This window comes from Orycteropus afer, unplaced genomic scaffold (assembly GCF_000298275.1).
Source record: "Orycteropus afer afer isolate SDZICR_OR568_19922 unplaced genomic scaffold, OryAfe1.0 scaffold00591, whole genome shotgun sequence".
Taxonomy (NCBI): Eukaryota; Metazoa; Chordata; class Mammalia; order Tubulidentata; family Orycteropodidae; genus Orycteropus; species Orycteropus afer.
The window spans coordinates 560,293-579,873 of NW_006922178.1; positions in this window are offsets into that span (position 1 = coordinate 560,293).

The window sequence follows — 19,581 nt, forward strand, 5'->3', positions numbered from 1 at the left end:
TTCTTTTTCTTTTTTACTCTTGAACAAAGGGACTCTTTTTCTTATGGCATGGTCTTTAACTCTTCAAGCACAATCTAAACTATATTTTTCACTGTTCTTTCCAAATATCTTCCTAGTCATTTTTTAGGAGAAAATGTTTACTTCCCAATCATAGAGATTTCTGCCATGTGGAGGAATCTCCTTTCTTTGTTACTTTACTGGTCTTTTTCCACTCCCCTCACTCTCTCCTTTCTTGGTGTGGAGAGAAGTGTTGACTTGTATGACTGGTGAGTTTAGAAAGAGAATCTGGAAATGAAGAGTCTAGCCTTTTCCACTTCAAGACAAGCTTCCCATAAAGTGTTTATGCCACTCTTCCTCTACGTGGGCTGTCAATGTGTGAGGGATTTTGTGGTGGTCTCAGGTAGCCTTGGTACAGGCTATTGCTTGACCATGAATCACACAGTTATAACTGATGCAGGTATTAGGATAGAGGGTAAAGCACCTTTCCAAATAAAGAGCTTTCAGATTTTGGAAGTAGAGCAGTATTTACTCTTTTTAAAGTGAAAGTCATTGAGTTCTATATGTGCAACAGAATACCAGCAAGGCTTCCACTTCTAATTGTCAGTGTCAGGACTAGATGCTCTGCCCACATCAATATAGGTATCCAATATAATTGTTTTTTTATTGTGAGATATATGTATATAAACTCACTGCTGTCAAGTCAGGAGTCAGATTCAACTCATAGTGACCCCTCCTTGGGTTTCTGAGGCAGTATCACTATGGAAGTAGATTGCCCCAATCTTTCTTCTGAGGAGTGGCTGGTAAGTTTGAACCACCAGCCTTCCTGTTAGCAGTCAAATGCCTTAGGCATTATGCCACCAGAGACATATATATATATATATATATATATATATATATATATATATATATATATATATATATACACACACACACACACACACACACACACACACACACACACACATAACAAAAGTTTGCCATTTCAACAATCTTCATATGTAGAATTTAGTTACATTATGTTTGTCTTAAGGAGCATGGTGGTGTAGTGGTAAGGTATTCACCTACTAACCAAAAGGTTGACAGTTTGATTTACCAGTTCCTTCATGGGAGAAAGATGGGGCAGTCATCTTCCATGCAGATTTATAGCATTGGAAACCCTATGGGGCAATTCTACTCTGTCCTAGAGGGTCATGGTGAGTTGGAATCCACTCAGTGGCAATGGGTTTGGTTTGGTTTATATTTGTCTTACTATTCAACCATCACCCTTGACTGTTCCCAAATCATTCTACCACTATTAACAGAAACTCAGCATTCCCAAAGCAATGACTCCTTTTTCTCTCTTTCTGCCCCTGGTAACAACTAATAAACTTTATTCTCTACACATTTGCCTATTTTAGCTATTTCATATAAGTGGGATAATACAATTTTTGTCATTTTATGACTGACTTATTTCACTCAGCATCATGTTTTTAAGGTTAATCTGTGTTGAGCATGTGTCAGGATTTCATTTCTCTTTATGGCTGAGTAACTACAATTTTACTCCATGTTGACCCTAGGTTACTCAATTACAAATGAAAGAGAAACATTACCAGGGAAGCTGGTTTCAAAAATTCTTTGCTAATAGCCAGAATTAAAAGAAGGAAAAAGAAGAAAAAGAAAAGAAAAAAAATGCACTGCTCTCTCACACTGAAAATGTCTACTCACAACAGAGTGTTGATGCTACATCATTAGGTAGAGCCTAGACTCAATCCAGTCCTGGGGTGCCAGAATCTGGGACCTCAAAAAAGGAGTGGAAATTAGGTTCTAAACCTACCAGATGGAAAGGAAATGTTCCTCAAATAATATCTAGTGACAGTAGTTTGTACTTCTCAAAGAAAACTGCATTTTCCTCTGACAGAAAAGACAATATGGTTTTCCCTCAAAGTATGCTGAACCTATAGTGCCGAATATATTGGGCCAAAATTACCTTCTTGATGAATTTAAAGTCCAAATGAACTTAAGCTCATAGATCATGTATTCTGGACACTTGGCATAGATAAACCAGTGTCTTGGAAAGACTAAAATCTGCAAGGAGAGTATGGTGGCTAAAAGCACAGGCTCTTGGGGAAGGCTGCCTGGGATTTACAACTTGGCACTGCCACAAACTAGGTAGCTGTATGACCTTGGGCAAGCAGCTTGAGGGAGCTAGCTTGTTTTCTAAATGTGATTGGTGCAAGGCCAGTGAATGGTCTAACTAACTGAACTTTAAAAAATGGCACAATGAAGACTTGGCATTGAACTAATTTAACTTTGGAGGTCCTGAAGAAATTACATCCATTCCAGTGAGAAAACCATTGAACTATTTCTGTGAAAGGACTGCTAAGTGAATTCTTGCTTTCTATGTTGGAGATCCAAGTGTAATTCCCTACCAATGCACCCCATTCATAGGCACCATTATCTGTCATTTTAGGCTGTGTGTTGCCATGATGCTGAACAGGTTTCAGTGGAGCTTCCGAACTGAGACAGATCAGAAAGAAGGGTCTTTCTATCTACTTCCAAAAATCAGCCAGTGAATACCCTATTGATATTTCATGCACAAAGTTCCATCACACATGGGGTCACCATTGGTTTAGGGTTGACTCAACAACTGCTAACAACAGCCACAAAGTCCACCCAAGAACTGAGTACTTTTCTGAAATCCAACTGACCAGAAAAAAAAATTAGGGAGAATGAATTTAAACTTTTGTTCTTTATGATTTTTAACTCAAAGGATAAGATCATTTAACTTGAGACTTTAATTATTTAGGGCTATAACTTCTACAGAAATTTTATTTTTGGATCTACTCCCAAAGTATTTGGTGACAAGGATTTATGTTAAAATTCGAGGCATATTATTGTTGGTATTTTGACACTGTAATATCTTACTGATTTTATTTTTGGAGTAACATGTTAATTGAACCTGGGGAGCAGGAAGTGGCAAGCATTCTGGATGTCTTGGTAGGATACATGCACACTGCTGAGTGGGAGATAAACCCTACTAAATTTAGGAGCCTGCCACATCAGTGAAGTATTTGGGAGTCCAGAGGTCTGTGCACATGTTGTACTTCCCACTTCAGAGAAGTAGTCATTTACTTCATAAGAAAATTTTGGAGACAGCACATACCACATTTGGGAATGCTATTCCAACCATTTACAGTGTGACTCAGAAGGCTACTGCTTTTGAATGGAGTGCAAAGAAAGAGAAGTCTCTACTGAAGTATCAGTTTTCAGCACAAGTGACCCTGCTGATTGGGCCATATGACTCAGCAGATCCCAAATTATTAGAAGTATTTGTGATAGGGTCTCTGGCAAGCCCTACTAGGAAAATCATAGCACAAACCCCTGGAGCAAAGCCATGCCATCTGTAGCAGAACTGTATTCATTGTTTGAGATGCTGTTCCTGGCATGCTCCTCAGCCCTCATGGAGGACATGAAGTGATTATGCAATTGGAGCTGCCCATGATGAATTAGATATTGTCAGACCCATTAAGTAACAAAGTCAGGAGAGTACAGTAGCAATTCATTGTATGATGGGAATAATATATTCAGGATCAGGCCTGAGTTGGTCCAGAGAGCACAGCTGAATGAACAGGTGGCCAGTCTCATGTGTCACCTGCTCCTATTGTATACCTGCTTCTTCTTCAGCTTGTACCTATTGATTCCGAGGTCTGCAATGCCCACTTGATGGAGGAGGAAACTAGCTAGGCCTGGATCACAACTGAGTTGGTTCTGTATAGTCTGTTGCTGCTCTGTAGTCATACTGAAGAGTGGCCTGAAAGATAGTAAGTAGTGAGGGGGGAATTAGTCCAGTGGTCTGAGCTTTGAACAGTACATTTGACCATCAATTTTGTATGCAGGGAGAAGTGACCTGAAGTAAATCAAAACCAAAAATGAACCCAAGGTTGTTGAGTCAGTTCTAACTCATTGCAACCCCATGTGTTACAGTGTAGAACTGCTCCATAGGATTTTCTTGGCTGTGATCTTTACAGAAATAGGCCTTTCTTACGTGGAGCCACAATGTGATTTTGAACAGCCAACTTTTCAGTTTGCAGTTGAGCACAAACTGCTTGTGTTAATAGGCCAAACAAAAACAGGCCATGGGTCACATTTGGCCTACAGGCTATAGTTGGCTAATGCCCAGCCTAGAAACAAAGTAGAAACGAGGAGATCTTGGTTTCACAATATAATCGTGCTTCACATTTGAGGATTTGAGTTTCAGATAAACCCTCCCTCTTTGATATTGGAATGTATTTATGCAGATAGTCAAGGGTCATGGCTATGGGACAAGATGTGCTTAAAACTTATAATGATGTGAGTTTAAACAAGACAGAAATATACAGATTGAGTTTTCTACCAAAACCACATGAAGGGGGAAAGTGCTTGGCACAGCTTTTTTTTTTTTTTTTCTTTAATGGGAGTAGGGTCTTGGTTATTATTTTAATGAAAACATTTGTAAAATAGTTCTGGTGACTCCATGAACCGAAGAGAAGATTGACTTTGCCCTTAGGAGTCATTTTCTACCTTAAGCCTATACCCTAAATATGTTGACATTTCAAAGTAGGATTTTTGCTTTTATAACCTTTGCAGTGTATTCCCGGCACTAAATATATTGAGGGAAGCAGGTCCAAATGGGGTGATTTATTTGAGAAATTCCCAGATTGGGGGAAGGTGTCTCATGAAATGGTGGCCTTGGGGAAAGACTCTATTATGATATATTTAGTAAATGATGTTGAAAAATACTGCAGAGGACTATATAAATTGGGAATTGGGGAGGGGGTATAAGGGGAGAAAAATATTTTCCTTGGATGAGATTTATGAGCCAAGAAATAGATAGTTTGGGAAAGAAAATGTTTTCCTTTTATTCTCTTAACGCTGATAGACTCACAGCCTTCGGAAAATGAAGGTAGAATATTATTTTCACCCCTTACGTTTTTGCATTTTCCCTTACAGCTTCTCCATAGTACACTGCATGGCAATATATTTTCCTGTTTCCATTTCTTGCTCACAGCACAAAATAATACGAATTTCCTAACTCTTTTGCTTGCAGACAAGCACAGTTTGAAATCACATCCATTCCTCTTAGACTGTTTTTAGCTGTCTTGGCCCTCACGGGAACTTGTAGCAGTTGTTCACAATCTAAGTGAAGAAACTGTGTTTCTGTTAGGAGTCATGGCTTCTGTGGTGAGGGAAGTTATGATTTGATATCTTTTGATCAACAAGGCAGTATAAAGCATCAGTCCTCTTGGACTTGGAAATGTTTAGCTGACTCAATTTATGCATGGTAAAGACAGAATAGAAGAATGCAATAGCCAAAATTCTTACAAAACTCAGAAATTATCTATGAGGTTGGTATGCCTTCTTTCAGCTTATGCATCAAACCTCTTAATGTGTAGCAAAATGGATGAGCTGGATTCTGGCTTCTGACTGATTTTTTGATAGAGGCAATATGATGAGAGAACAAGAGAGAAGGAACAAAGAAGGAAGGAGAGAGAAATGCAAAGAATATGAGTTACTCATTACTAGATAGTCAATCCATGGCCAGTGGAATGTTAGCTATGTGTGGCTTCAAGTAGGAGATTTCCTGACTTTTAAATTTCTATTTCTTCTTGACATAAGAGCCTTGTTATATCATGGTGCACTCAAGTGAGTCAAGCATTTTGGTCTCTTGGGAGGCTGTGAGAAATCTTCTGCATCACTATGAACTATGTCATGTTAATATATTTTGTGTCCTTGAATCTCATACTTTTGGCCCATATGCATCCAAAAACGGGACAATGAAAAAGGGAGATGGAAGAAGAACTGAAGCCTTCAAATTGTAGTGTTGGCAAAGAATATGGAATATACCATGGACTTCCAGAAGAAGAAACAACTCTGTCGTGGAGGAACTAGAGCCAGAATACTCCTTAGAAATGAGGATGGGGAGACTTCCTCTAAATTACGTTGGCCACATCATCAGGAGGGTCTGATTCTTGGAGAAGGAGACCATGCTTGGTAAAGTGGAGGGTCAGTGAAAAAGTGAGAAACCATCAATGAGGTTGATTAGTGCAGTGGCTGCAACAATGAGCTCAAATAGAGCAATGATTATGAGCATGGCACAGTACTGGGCAGTAGTATTTCATTCCGTTGCACATAAAGTTGCTCTGAGTTGGAGTCTCGTTGATGGCACCTAACAACAACAACAACCCTCAATAAATATTCTATGCCCAATCTTGGATCAAGTGTACTAAAGGTAAACAAAGAGGCATAATACAGCCCTGGCAGAGAGAGTTTATGGTTTGCTGGGAAGAGATGTTTTCCTATTTCTGAGCCTTTACAGTCGTTTTTCCTTTTGCTTGTCTCTTCCCCTTCCAGGCTGCCCATTCCTCAATATTGAACCTGTATATCACTTCCTTGTTGAAACGTTCTGTAATCCCCTCAAAAATGAGTTTCTGCTCCTCCATATTCTCACAGTGTCTAAGAACCAAACCCTGTTTGCAGAATCCTGTTATCTGTTTCCTTATCCTTTTCCTGTGGACTATTTCATGTTCTCCAGCACACAGTACAGAGCCTGAAAGATGTGGGTTCAATCAATGTTTGTTGAATGAATAGCCAGCAGCCTAGAGGCTGAAAATTATCTGCACACATGTTTGGGTTGGTTATGTGGGGCTGCATAATGCTTTTGAAATAATTGCCAATTTAAGGCAAAAATTCAAATTTGTGCTTCGCTAGAAAAATAGGAAGACACAGCAACATTAGTCTTGCTTTCTTGCATGGAACAGTTTGCTATTCCCTATAAAAAGGAACAAGTGCTTTCCAGCTTGCCACAGCTCCAAGTCTCCTTAGCATCACCTTGATCTGGACTGCTTCACTAATTTACAATACCTGCCTGGCCACAGTAGCTACTGGAGTTTGCACCCTTGTTTCACAGAACTTGTTGTTGTTTGTTGTTGACAAGTTGACTCTAACTCAGGTGAACTTATGTATACAGAATAAAATGTTGCCTCGCCCTGCACCAGCTTTATGGTCATTAGTATGTTCAAGTCCATTGTTGCGACCACTGTATATTTTGAGTGCCTTCCAACCTAGGAGACTCATCTTCTAGCACTATATTGAACAATATTCTGTTGTGGTCCATAGGGTTTTCATTGGCTAATTTTTGGAAGTAGTTTGCCAAACCTTTCTTCCTAGTCTTAGTCTGAAAGCCCCACTGAAATCAATTCACCATGACTGACCCTTCAGGCATTTGAAATACTGATGGCATAGCTTCTAGCATCATAACAATATGTATGCCAATACAGTATGACAAACTGACAGATGGGCACTGGCATTGTCACTTCCTATCCAAAGTCATCCTGACCCTACTCCTCCACCCAGAAAATAATCTTTATGTCCTTTGAATTCCTTCTAGCTCAGTAGTCCTTACAGAGGGAGGAGGATATGCATATCGCTGAGATACTCTTTCTAAATACCATTTTGGATCTAAGTTGTATAAACATATCTGAAAACTTTCCCATATATGTCCTGCTTACTCATTTTAAGAACCACTGTATTTGGTCCTTTGTCTGCTGTCTTCCTTATATTAAAGTTATTAAACCTATGGATTATCTTTTCTTCTATATCGTAAGCCCATTGCAGGCAGGATCTTGATTTGTTTCATGAAAAGTATGACACTCCATAAAGAAATGTTTTCTAAATAATTTATTTGTTGTTAATGAGTATATACACAGAAGATACACCCATTCAACAGTTTCTGCATGTTCAATTCTGTGACATTGATTGCATTCTCCAAATTGTGTAACTATTCTCACCTACCTTTTTCAAATTGTTATGTTGTTGTTGTTAGGTGCCATCAAGTTGGCTCTGACTCATAGTGACTCTATGTTCAACAGAACAAAATACTGCCTGGTCCTGTGTCATCTTCACAATCCTTGCTATGAATTATTCCTCCTCTTTTAACCTAAACTTATTGCCCCCTAAGTTTCCTTTCTAAGGTTTTGAGTTGCTGTTGTCAACTTGAGCCCACATAGTTCTTAAAAGAGCACAATGTTCAGGGTAAACATTCTTTACTTGTTATGCCAATTACTGTTTGGTTTTAAGAAGACTTGGGGGGTATTTTTGGTTTAAGATTTAAAGATTCTCTCAGGGCAATAGTTTCAAGGGTTCATCCAGCCTCCATGGCTCCAGAAAATCTGGACTCTAGGAGAATTTGAAATTTTGTTCTGTGTTTTTTCCCTTTTCATCAGGATTGTTCTATAAAATCTTTGATCAAAATGATCAGTAATGGTAGCTAGGCACCATCCAGTTTCTCTGATCTCATTGCAAATGATGTAGTCAGCCATGCATTCCATTTCTTCTTCCTATTTCTAACTTTCTTTCCTCTGTTACACAAGGTGAATGGAATCTACTTATTTTATCCTGGATAGCCACTTGCAAGCTTTTGAAACCCTGGGCACTACAGAATGAACTAGGAAATAGAACAGAAACAGTAAACATGATATTAGGCCAATTAACAGGGATGTCTCATGAAACCATCATACTAAACCTCTAAACCAAGAAACCAAATCCCATTAGGCTTTTGATTGTACATAGGTAGCCTCAGCAGCTGCTCTTTTTTGTTTATTATATGTATTACACAATTTTTGTCAATTCCATCTTGTTTCAGTTGTAAAACTAACTTATTGACAGCATTTAGATTACTTGATTGTGGAACACTACCTACCCTTTTTCAATAAGATTTTTCCATTATTGTAAACCAAAACTCAGACAAGCACTCCATAAATACTTACTGAATGGAAATCGTAAGTATTGTAGAGAAATTCAGAAAACGGAGACCCTAAATTGACAGAGGTGATGTGCATGGCTTCATGGTGTAGGGTGGACTTGAACTTTACCAAAATATTATCTTTGTGGTCAATTTCAAAGAACCATTCTTTTGGTTGCTACTTCAGCATAGTCAGCTAACCAGTTGTTGATTCTAACTCATGATAACCCTATGAGTGTCAGAGTAGAACTGTGTTCTGTAGAGTTTTCAAAGGCTCTGTGTTTTCAGAAGCAGATTGCCAGGTTTTTCTTCCTAGGTGCCTCTGGGAAGATTCAAACCACCAAACTTCAGTTACTAGTTGAGCATTTAATGATGAGTACCACCCAAAGACTCTAAAAGTCTGCTTTGGGGGCCTATCAGAGTTAATATAGTTTCCAAAGGGAGTAGGTAAGGCATTGAAGGAATCTTACTTCTTTAAAGAAAAACACTGTATTACAGAATCTTCAACTCATAAAATATTTGATATTCCCCTGCATCTTTACTGAAATATCTGAAAAAAATAATCATTAACTGTACCCATGCCTGTGGCTTCCAACCAAACAATAGACAGGCATATGAGTTGACCATTTACCTGAGGTAGATACACTCCTTGGAGAGAACAAGCATGGGAGAAAGAAGGGCTGCTTATGCACCAGGAGACAGCTCAGGGAGCAGGAGTGCATGGAGGGATGGACACAGGGAAGAGGTAGCTATCCGGAGGAAGGAGGAGGGGAGATGTTGCATTGTGGTAAATTGTGGTCAATGTCATGAGACAAAGTGTATGTGAACTGCTGTATGGAAAGTGTATTTGCTCTGTAAATTTTCACCCAAATCACAATAATAAAAAAAAAAAATAATAATCATTAAGTACCAGATGTCACTTAAAAGGAAAGACCAACTAGAATGTTTTATATATGTTCTTCTTGTCTGTAGTGTTCATGGCTAGGATCTAAGAGAGTCACAGATAACTGAAATCTGTTGGATTAATATCCTGCAATCACATGGACATTGCAATTTCTTTCTTTCTTTTCTTTTAATGAAGTGTGCCTCATTTCTATTAAATTCTAATTCTGAGTACTGTAAAAGAAAATGAAGTATCTCTAATTACCACAAGAGGGAGCTATATAAATAACAGGCAAGACACTTGACTTGCTTTTGTTTGGTACTTAAGTTGGTCCTTAAGCTTGATGAGTTCCATATTCCAGGCTCCTTTGAGAAAAGAGAGCATGAGAGAGGTTTTATGCTTTATACTATCCCTTTATTATGAGATACCAGCTCTATTTTCTGTTCTGTAATTACTTTATTCTGCCCTAATGGATTCAGCATTCATAACCTATTTATAAATTTATTAGTATATATGGCTCTACCTTACTCTCCACCACCCATCTGTCAGTTTGTCATGTTGTGGTGGCTTGTGTGTTGTTGTACTGCTGGAAACTATGCCACCAGTATTTCAAATCACAGCAGCGTCACCCATAGTGGAGATATTTCAATGGAGCTTCCACACTAAGACATCTAGGAAAAAAGACATGGCAGTCTATTTCCAAAAATTGTTGTTATTGTTGTTAGGTGACATCAAGTCAGTCTCAATTCACAGTGACCCTATGTACAGCATAACAAAACACTGCTAGTCCTGGGCCATCCTCACTATCTTTGCTATGCTTGAGCTCATTTTTGCAACCACTGTGTCAATCCATCTCATTGGCCTTTCACTTTACCAAGCATGATATCCTTTTCCACGGACTGGTCTCTCCTGATAACATGACCAAAATACAAAAGAAGTCTGAGCATTCTCACTTCTAAGGAGCATTCCAGCTATACTTCCTCCAAGACTGATTTGTTGGTTCTACTGGCAGTCCATGGTATATTCAATAATCTTTACCAACACCATAATTCAAATGCATCATTTTTTTTCTGTGGTCTTCCTTATTGATTGTCCAGCTTTCATATGCTATGAGGCTACTATAAAGACTATGGCTTGGGTCAGGAGTACTTTAGTCTTCAAAGTTACATCTTTGCTCTTTAACACTTTCAAGAGGTCTTTTGCAGCAATGCGTGCCATTTTGCCCAATGCACATCATTTGATTTCTTGACTGCTGCTTCCACGAGTGTTGATAGTGGATCCAAGTAAAATGAAGTTGTCAGCAGTTTCAAACTTTTCTCCATTTATCGTGATATTGCTTTTTGATCCAGTTGTGAAGATTTTTGCTTTATGTTGAGGTGTAATCCATACTGAAGTGTATGGCTTAAGGTGTAATCCATACTTATCTTCATCAGTAAGTGCTTCAAGTCCTCTGCACTTTCAGCAAGCAAGGTTGAGTCATCTGCATATCATAGGTCATTAAGGGATCTTCCTCCACTTCTCATGCTGTGTTCCTCTTCATATAGTCCAGTTTCTTGGATTATTTGCTCAGCACACAGATTGATTAAGTATGGAAAAAGAATACAGCCCTGATGCACACTAATCCTGATTTTAAGTATCCTCTTGTTCTGTTTGAATGAGTGTTCTTGGTGTATCTACAATTTCTTCACAAGTACAGCTAAGTGTCCTGGAATTCTCATTATTTGCAATGTTATCCAAAATTTGTTATGATCCACACAGTTGAATGCTTTTGCATAGTCAAATCCTATGTATCATACTATCATCTGACTCATTTGCTTTGGACACATTATGAGGAAAGATTAATTACTACAGGAAGACATCATGTTTATTGAGTCAGAGGGACAGCAAGGGTGAGGGAGACGCTGGGTGAGATTACTGGCACAATAGCCACAATGATGGATTCAAACATACTGGTGACTGTGAGGATGATGCAGGAATAGGCAACGTTTTCTGTCATGCATGGGGCTGCTAAGCATCAGAGTCAACTCAGCATCAGCTAACAACAACAATCTGACTTTATGAGCAAGTCTCATGTGAAAGATTTGTAGCTCTGCTCAACAGGTTCATTCCACCAGTGTATACTTTTATATTTTAGACCTGGGCTAAGCAGTGGGGATATGGATGGAATAAGAGTATTTTTGTCATTATGTATCTCTCAGTCTATTGTGCACAAGGTCATGCCCATACTAAAACACTAGAAGGATAGGTTTGGTGATAATGGTAGACAAGAAATGGTTAAAAGATATAGAAGGAAAGGAAGTGGTCATGGATTAAAATGAAAATGTATTTAGAGTTGTCTGGGGGTACATACCTTCTATTTCTTCATTCTAGTTGTGTGAAAGTGAATAAGGTTTAAAACAAGGGGATGGAAGAAAATGGAATGGTCCACTTTGGGGACTGGGAGAAAGAATGAATTAGAGAAGAATAAAAAACCTGGAAAGGATTATTTGCTGTTTGAAATACTTCCTTGATTTTGAAAAAGGAGTCATCCTATGCTTACAACCAAGAACTAACACCTTCATACATCTGAAGCGATTTTTTTTTTTCCCAATTCCATGTGATACCATGTCATCTGAGAAATATTTTGCTTATTTAACAGTAACTTTCAAGATTTTACCTGGCTACTGTGGATCTCAGTTTGCACTCTTGGACATCAGTTTTGTCTTTTTCTCTGCCTTATATTGTCCTGGATTCAATTTCTAGAGAGGGCAGGTCACGACATCTACTGATAGCTCTCTGGCTCAGCGGTCCTGTTTTTTAAAAACAAGCTTCAGAGGCAGGTTTTCATAAATTTAAGTGGGTAAAACCTTACTCTGGCCTGACACACTGGGAACCATGTCCAGGAATTTTCTTATTTGTCAACACTGAAGCATTGACCTTCTTCCTGAGCCATTATCCCTGACTAACTCCTTATAGATTGTTTCTGGAACGAAACAGTCCTTGGCTTGTTCAGGAAGTCTCTAAACATTGCTCTGGAAGAGAGGAAGCCCCTGCCTTTTGTGGCCACTTAGTGTTTCCCTCAGATCTGCAGTCTCATTTCTGACTTTCAAAAAGAGAGAATCTGTTTGGCAAGAAATTTGTTTCAGCTCCAGGGATCAACACAGGACCATTTTCACCAACACCAGTATCTTTAAAGGTCCATTATTTTTATATGATTGTAACCACTAGTTTTGTTGTTTTTTTGGGCTGGAAGTGTGGGTGTGTATGCCTTTGCATCTTTATTTTCATATTTTCATGGAGAGTAGCAGTGTCTTGATTGGATCTGTTGTTTGCAAGCATATTCCCCCTATGGCTAACACAAGGGGAGGAAGGGGTATTTGTGGCAAGGAGACTAGGTAGATCTTAGAATCTAAATATATACTTTCCCCCCAGGGTAACTCAAGGCATAGTAGTTAAGTGCTTCACTGCTAATCAAAAGGTCGCTGGTTCAAATCCACCAGCTACTCCATGGGAGAAAGGTGTAGTTTGTTTCCATTCTAGTTGTCCCTTTGAGTCACTATAGGGTCTCTATGAGTCAAAACTGACTTGATAGCGAAAGGGTTTGGTTTTCTTAGTTTAGGTTAACTCAAGGAGACAAGGGGGTATTGGAGCTCTAGTGGCATAGTGCCTAAGGTATTTGACTACTAACCAGAAGGATGGAGGTTCAAACCCACCAGCCTCTCCTTGGAAGTAAGGTTGGGCAATCTACTTCTGTAGTGATACCACCTCAGAAACCCAAGGAGGGGTCGCTATGAGTCAGGACTGTCTTGACGGCAGTGAGTTTGCTTTTTCTTTTTTGGTAGCAAGAGGAACTGGGTAGATTCTAGAATCTAAGATTAGAACAAGTGAATTTCGTTAAGGATGGGGACTAGGAGCACTCTCTGAAGCCAAGAATGAGGATCACAGGGCATACACATCCTTATTCCAGGAGCTGTCATTAGGAAGACTCAGTTCCCGCTGTTTTCCATTGTTAATTATTCAGATATATTTCAGATTCCAGGAGAAGAGAGTGTGTAATTGGCCTATCACAGCATATCCTGCTACCCCACAGCCTTACTTAGCACATATGGGCACCCCATAGCCAAGGACACAAGACAGTTTTTTTGACAGTCCCATCCTGATTATACCCAGTGAGAGAGGGAATATTTTCCAACAGAAATTAAGGACCAGCTATAAGTCAGGCATTATTACATATACTATCTCATTTACCCCTTACCACAAACCCACACTTTATGTGTTGTTATTTGTCGTTGACTTGATACTGACTCATGATAACCCCATGTGTTCAGGGTTGCACTGTTCCATAGGGTTTTCAAGGCTGGAACCTTTCAGAAGTAGATCACCAGTCCTGTCTTCCGGGCATCTCTGGCTGAGTTCAAACTGCCAACTTTTCAGCTAGTAGTCAAGTGCTTAACTGTACCACCCAGAGCCTTATTTAAACCTCACCACCAGACCACACCTTATAAGGTGTGTTTTGTTTTTATCACTTTCCAAACAAAGATGCTAAATCTCTGAGAAGTTAATTGCCTATAATGACAAAAAGGGAGATTGAACCAAGTTTCAGAAGCCAAGGGTGAATGACTTCAAATATCAGAAACTCATCTCAGGTTATTAATCATTAGCTAGTAGTGATGATGATGACAATGATGACGATGATGATGATGATTTTTAGGGCTATCATACATACTCTAAGGAGCTCTGGAGGTGCTGTAGTTAAAGTATTTGGCTGATAACTAAAAGGTTGGTGGTTTGAACTCAGCAGCTGCTCTGTGGGAGAAAGATGAGGCAGTCTGCTTCCATAAGGATTTACAGCCTTGTAAACCCCATGGGGCAATTCTGCTTCTGTCCTATAATGTCACTATGAGTTGGAATCAACTCGATGGCACTGGGATTTTATACATACTCTCTTCTCCCTTCAGTTTTGTTGGCTTATTCATAGAAGGTGCTTTCATGGGTTTACCCTAACTAAATGTGTTTACCCAGCCCAAATGGCTTTTATCCCTCTCAACCAAATACATCTCCAAATGTCCTCTGTTCTTAGAAGAGGCTTGCAGAGCCTCAACATGAGTCCACTTAATATTTTTTTTATTGTGGCTTGGGTGAAAGTTTACAGATTGAATTAGTTTTCCATTCAATAATTTTTATGCATTTTGTTTCACAACATTAGTTGTAATCTCCTCAATGTAACAGCACTCTTCCTGCTTCCTCTCTGGGTTCTCTGTGTCCATTCATATATCTTTCCTGCCCCTCCTGCCTTCTGAGCTCTGTTTTGGGGAAAATGCTGCCTTTTTATTCTCATATAGTTAATAGTTATGGGAGTACATTTCTCACAAGGGTTATTGTTCACTTTATAGGCCTGTCTGTTGTTTGGCTGTAAGGTGATTCCCACTATAGGGTCTCTATGAATTGAAACTGACTTGACAGCAAAAGGTTTGCTTTTCTTGGTTTGGGTTAACTCAATGAGAAAAGAGGGTATTTGTAGAAAGGATACTGGTTCTAATCTGGTTCATTTCCAGGTTTGAAGGGTGTCTAAGGGCCATAGTCTCAGGGATTCTTCTAGTCTCTTAGACTAATAAGTCTGGCTTTTTTGTGTGTGTGATTTTGAATTTTGTTCTACATTTTTCTCCCATTTTGTCTAGGATCTTCTGTGGTCCTGATCAGAGTGTTTGTAGTGGTAGCTAGGCACCATCTAGTACTTCTGGTATTATGGTAGTGGAGGCTGTGGTTCGTGTCATTCATTAGTTCTTCAGACTGTTTTCTTGAGTCTTTGAATTTCCTCACTGAGTCCACTTATTTTTTTATATAATTCTAGATGAGCAGAATTTTAACTTTGGAAATGTATTTAATAGGATCAGCCATATCAGAAGCTGATAGAAATAATAACTGCTGACTTGGCACAAGAACTGATCCATGCAGACACCAGAATTCAAAATAGTAAGTGGGGAACATTAAATCTAATGGAAGTATTATATGCATCTCAGTCATTCCAAAGGGCTTCACTCTATTAGATAACAGGCAATAATCATAGCTAGATAATAACAAAGTATGAATATAGGAAAATAAGAAGTTGTCAAAAATGAAACGGAATGCATAAAGGTCAACATCTTGAGGCATTAGTGAGTTGAAATGGACTGGGTTTGGCCATTTTGAATCAGGAAACCATATGCTCTACTAGGACAGGAATGACAAATTGAAGAGGAATGGTGTAGCATTCATTGTTACAAAAAATGTTTCTATCCTGAAGTACAATGCTGTCAGTGATAGGATAATACCCATACACCTACAAGGAAGATAATGAAATACTACCATTATTCAAATTTATGCATCAACCACCAAAGTCAAAGGTGAAGAAATTAAAGATTTTTACCAACTTCTGGAGTCAGAAATTGACCAAACATGCAATCATGATGTATTGATTATTACTGGCGACTACAATGTGAAAATTGGAAACAAAGAAGAATCACCGGTAGTTGGAAAATACAGCCTTGGTGATAAAAATGACGCCAGAGATTGCATGATAGAATTTTGCAAGACCAACGACTCATTCATTGAAAATACAATGCAAATACATGGACTTCACAAGATGGAACACACAGGAATCAGATTGATTACATCTGTGGAAGACTCAATGGAGAAGCTCAATATCTTCAGCCAGAAACCAAGGGCAGGAGCTGACTGTGGAACAGACCATCAATTGCTCATATGCAAATTAAAGGTGAAGGTGAAGACAATTAAAACAAGTCCATGAGAGCGAAAATATGACCTTGATTATATCCCACCTGAATTTAGAGGCCACCTGAAGAATAGATTAGATGCATTCAACACCAATGACCAAAAACCAGATGAATTGTGGGATGGCATCAAGAGCATCAGACATGAAGAAAGCCTTTTTAATGAAGGTCATTAAAAAGAGAGAAAAGTAAGAAAAACCATATTGGATGTCAAAAGAGACTCTGAAACTTGCTCTTGAATGGAGTAGTTACAGCAAATGGAAGAAATGACAAGATAAAAGAACTGAACAGATGATTTCAAAGAGCAACTCAAGAAGACAAAGCCAATTATTAGAATGAAATGTGTAAACACCTGGAGTTAGAAAACCAAACACTTGGCATTTCTCAAGCTGAAATAACTGAAGAAAAAATTTAAGTCTTGAGTTTCAATATTGAAAAGGTCTATGGGCAAAATATTGAACAATTCAGGATATTTCAAAAGAAGATAGAAAGAATACACAGAATCACTATACCAAAAAGAATTGATTGATGTTCATCCATTTCATAAGGTGGCATATGATCAAGAACCAATGTTATTGAAAGAAAAAGTCAAAGATGCACTGAAGGAATTGGCAAAAATCAAGGTTCCAGGAATTGACTGACTACCCATTGAGATGTTTCAATGAACGGATGACATGCTGGAGGCACTTAGTGACCTATGTCAAGAAATTTGGGAGACAGCTAACTTGGCCAACTGACTGGAAAAGATTGATATCTGTACCCATGCCAAAGAAAGGTGATCCAAAAGAATATAGAAATTATAAAACAATATTGGTAATATCGCATGCAAGTAAAATTATGCTAGATAATTGAAAAACAATTGTAGCAGTATATTGACAAGGAACTGCCAGAAATGCAAGCTGAATTCAGAAGAGGGCATAGAATGAGGGATATCATTACTGATGTCAGATAGATCTTGGCTGAAAGCAAAGAATACTAGAAAGATGTTTATTTGTGTTTTATTGACTATGCAAAAGCATTCAACTCTGTGGATCACAACAAATTATGGATAACATTGGGAAGAATGGGAATTCCAGGACACTTAATTGTACTCACGAGGATCCTGTACCCGGAGGTTGTCGTCGTCGTCATTCGAACAGAACAAAGGGATATTTCCTGGTTTAAAATGAGGAAGGGAATGTGTCAGGGTTGAACACTTTCACCATACTTATTCAATCTGTATGCTGAGCAAATAAACTGAGAAACTAGATTACATAAAGAAGAAAGTGGCATCAGGATTGGAGGAAGACTCATTAACAACCAGCGATACACAGAAAACACAACCTTACTTGCTGGAAGTGAAGATGACTGAAGCACTTACTGACGAAGATTAAAGACTACAGTTTTCTGTACGGATTACACCTTAACATAAAATAAACAAAATTCCTCACAACTGAGCCAATAAGCAGCATCATAATAAATGGAGAGATTGAAGTTGTCAAAGATCTCATATTACTTGGTTCCACAAACAACACCAATGGAAGCAGCATTCAAGAAATTAGACGATGTATTGCACTGGAAAAATCTTCTGCAAAAGACCTCTTTAAAGTACTGAGGAGTAAAGATGTCTCTTTGAAGACTAAGGTGCACCTAACCCAAGCCATGGTATTTTCAAATGCCTCATATGCATGTGAAAGCTGGATAATGAATAAGGAAAACTGAAGGAGAGTTGATGTTTTTGAGTTGTGGTATTGGAGAAATTCTAAACGTATCATGGTCTACCAGAAGAACTAACAAACCTGTCCTTGAAGAAGTGTAGCTGGAATGCTCCTTGGAAGTGAGAGTGGCCAGACTTCATCTTACCTACTTTGGTCATGTTGTCAGAAGGGATCATTCCCTGGAAAAGGATATTATGCTTGGTAAAGTGGGGTGTTAGCAAAAAAGGGGAAGACACTCAACGAGATGGATTGACATAGTGGCTGCAACAATGCACTCAAGTATAGCAAGGATTATGAGGCTGGCGCAGGACCAGGCAGTGTTTCATTCAGTTGTACATAGGGTCATTATGAGTTAGAGCTGACTAGAGGGCACTTAACAACAACAACAACAACAAGAGATAATAAGCATTGTTTCAAAAGAAAGTTAAATTATGTTTAATGCATTTAAAATGCATTAATTCCCACCCCAAGTGGAGGTGCACAATAGCTGCATACCACAGTGTGGTGTTCTGAGCTAACCTTGCCATATGGAACTTCTGGGCACAGAGCCTTTCCATGAAGATGACCTGTCCATAGTTGTGTCTATCTGTCCTCCTCTGTTATGGGTGGAGTTTCTAGGGTGAAGTCTATGATATAATATCCTGTAGAAACACAAAGATTTTCAAAAACATACATTTTTCTTCTTTAGTGTTGAAAATACTCTACACATACCATGAATTTCTTTTGACTTCAGTAGAACTGGAAATTAGGTTTCAAACCTCATTCCCTGCTGTCTGAACTTCATGGACTCCTATATTTCCTTTTTAGTAGCTCTTCCTATTTCTTAGTGAAAGCCTTAAGCACATACTTTTGTAGTCTTTACTGCATTCTTTCTAGACTCTGACATTGCTTGTAGGAAGAAACCACATTTTGACTATTATTTTTATTCCTCCTTGCATAGTTTCCTCCCACATATTTTTTTCTCTGACTACTGTCCTTCTAAGTGTTTTTAAATACTGTCAGTGGATTTGGGGAACAAGAGAAGGGTCTTTTTTTCACACCCATGTATTTCATGAGTCTTCAAGTCCTGATGATTCAGTCAAGGACTGGGTAATGCTTTGGAATGGAATGAAGGTGGAGGAAGAAAAAAAGGAAAAGGAGGATCCTGGAAAGAACTTTGGCACAGGCAGTAGAATGGACATAGAAAAATAAAAGACTTCCAGAGAACAAAATCTCAAAGGGCCATAAGTTATTATGAGAAGAGGTAAGTGATTATACTGACAGCAGTGTCTGGGAGAAGCCACAAGGAGCATGTAGTCTATTGTATCTTTATGAGTGTCTTATATGATGTGGACTAAACTGCTGTAAGCAATCCCTGGGTGGAACAAATGGTTAAGCATTTGACTACTAACCTAAAAGTTGATTGCTTGAACCCACCCACCCAGAGGTGCCTCTGAAGAAAGACCAGTGCCTTAAAAATCCTATGGCGCAGTTCTACTATAGACACATGAGGTC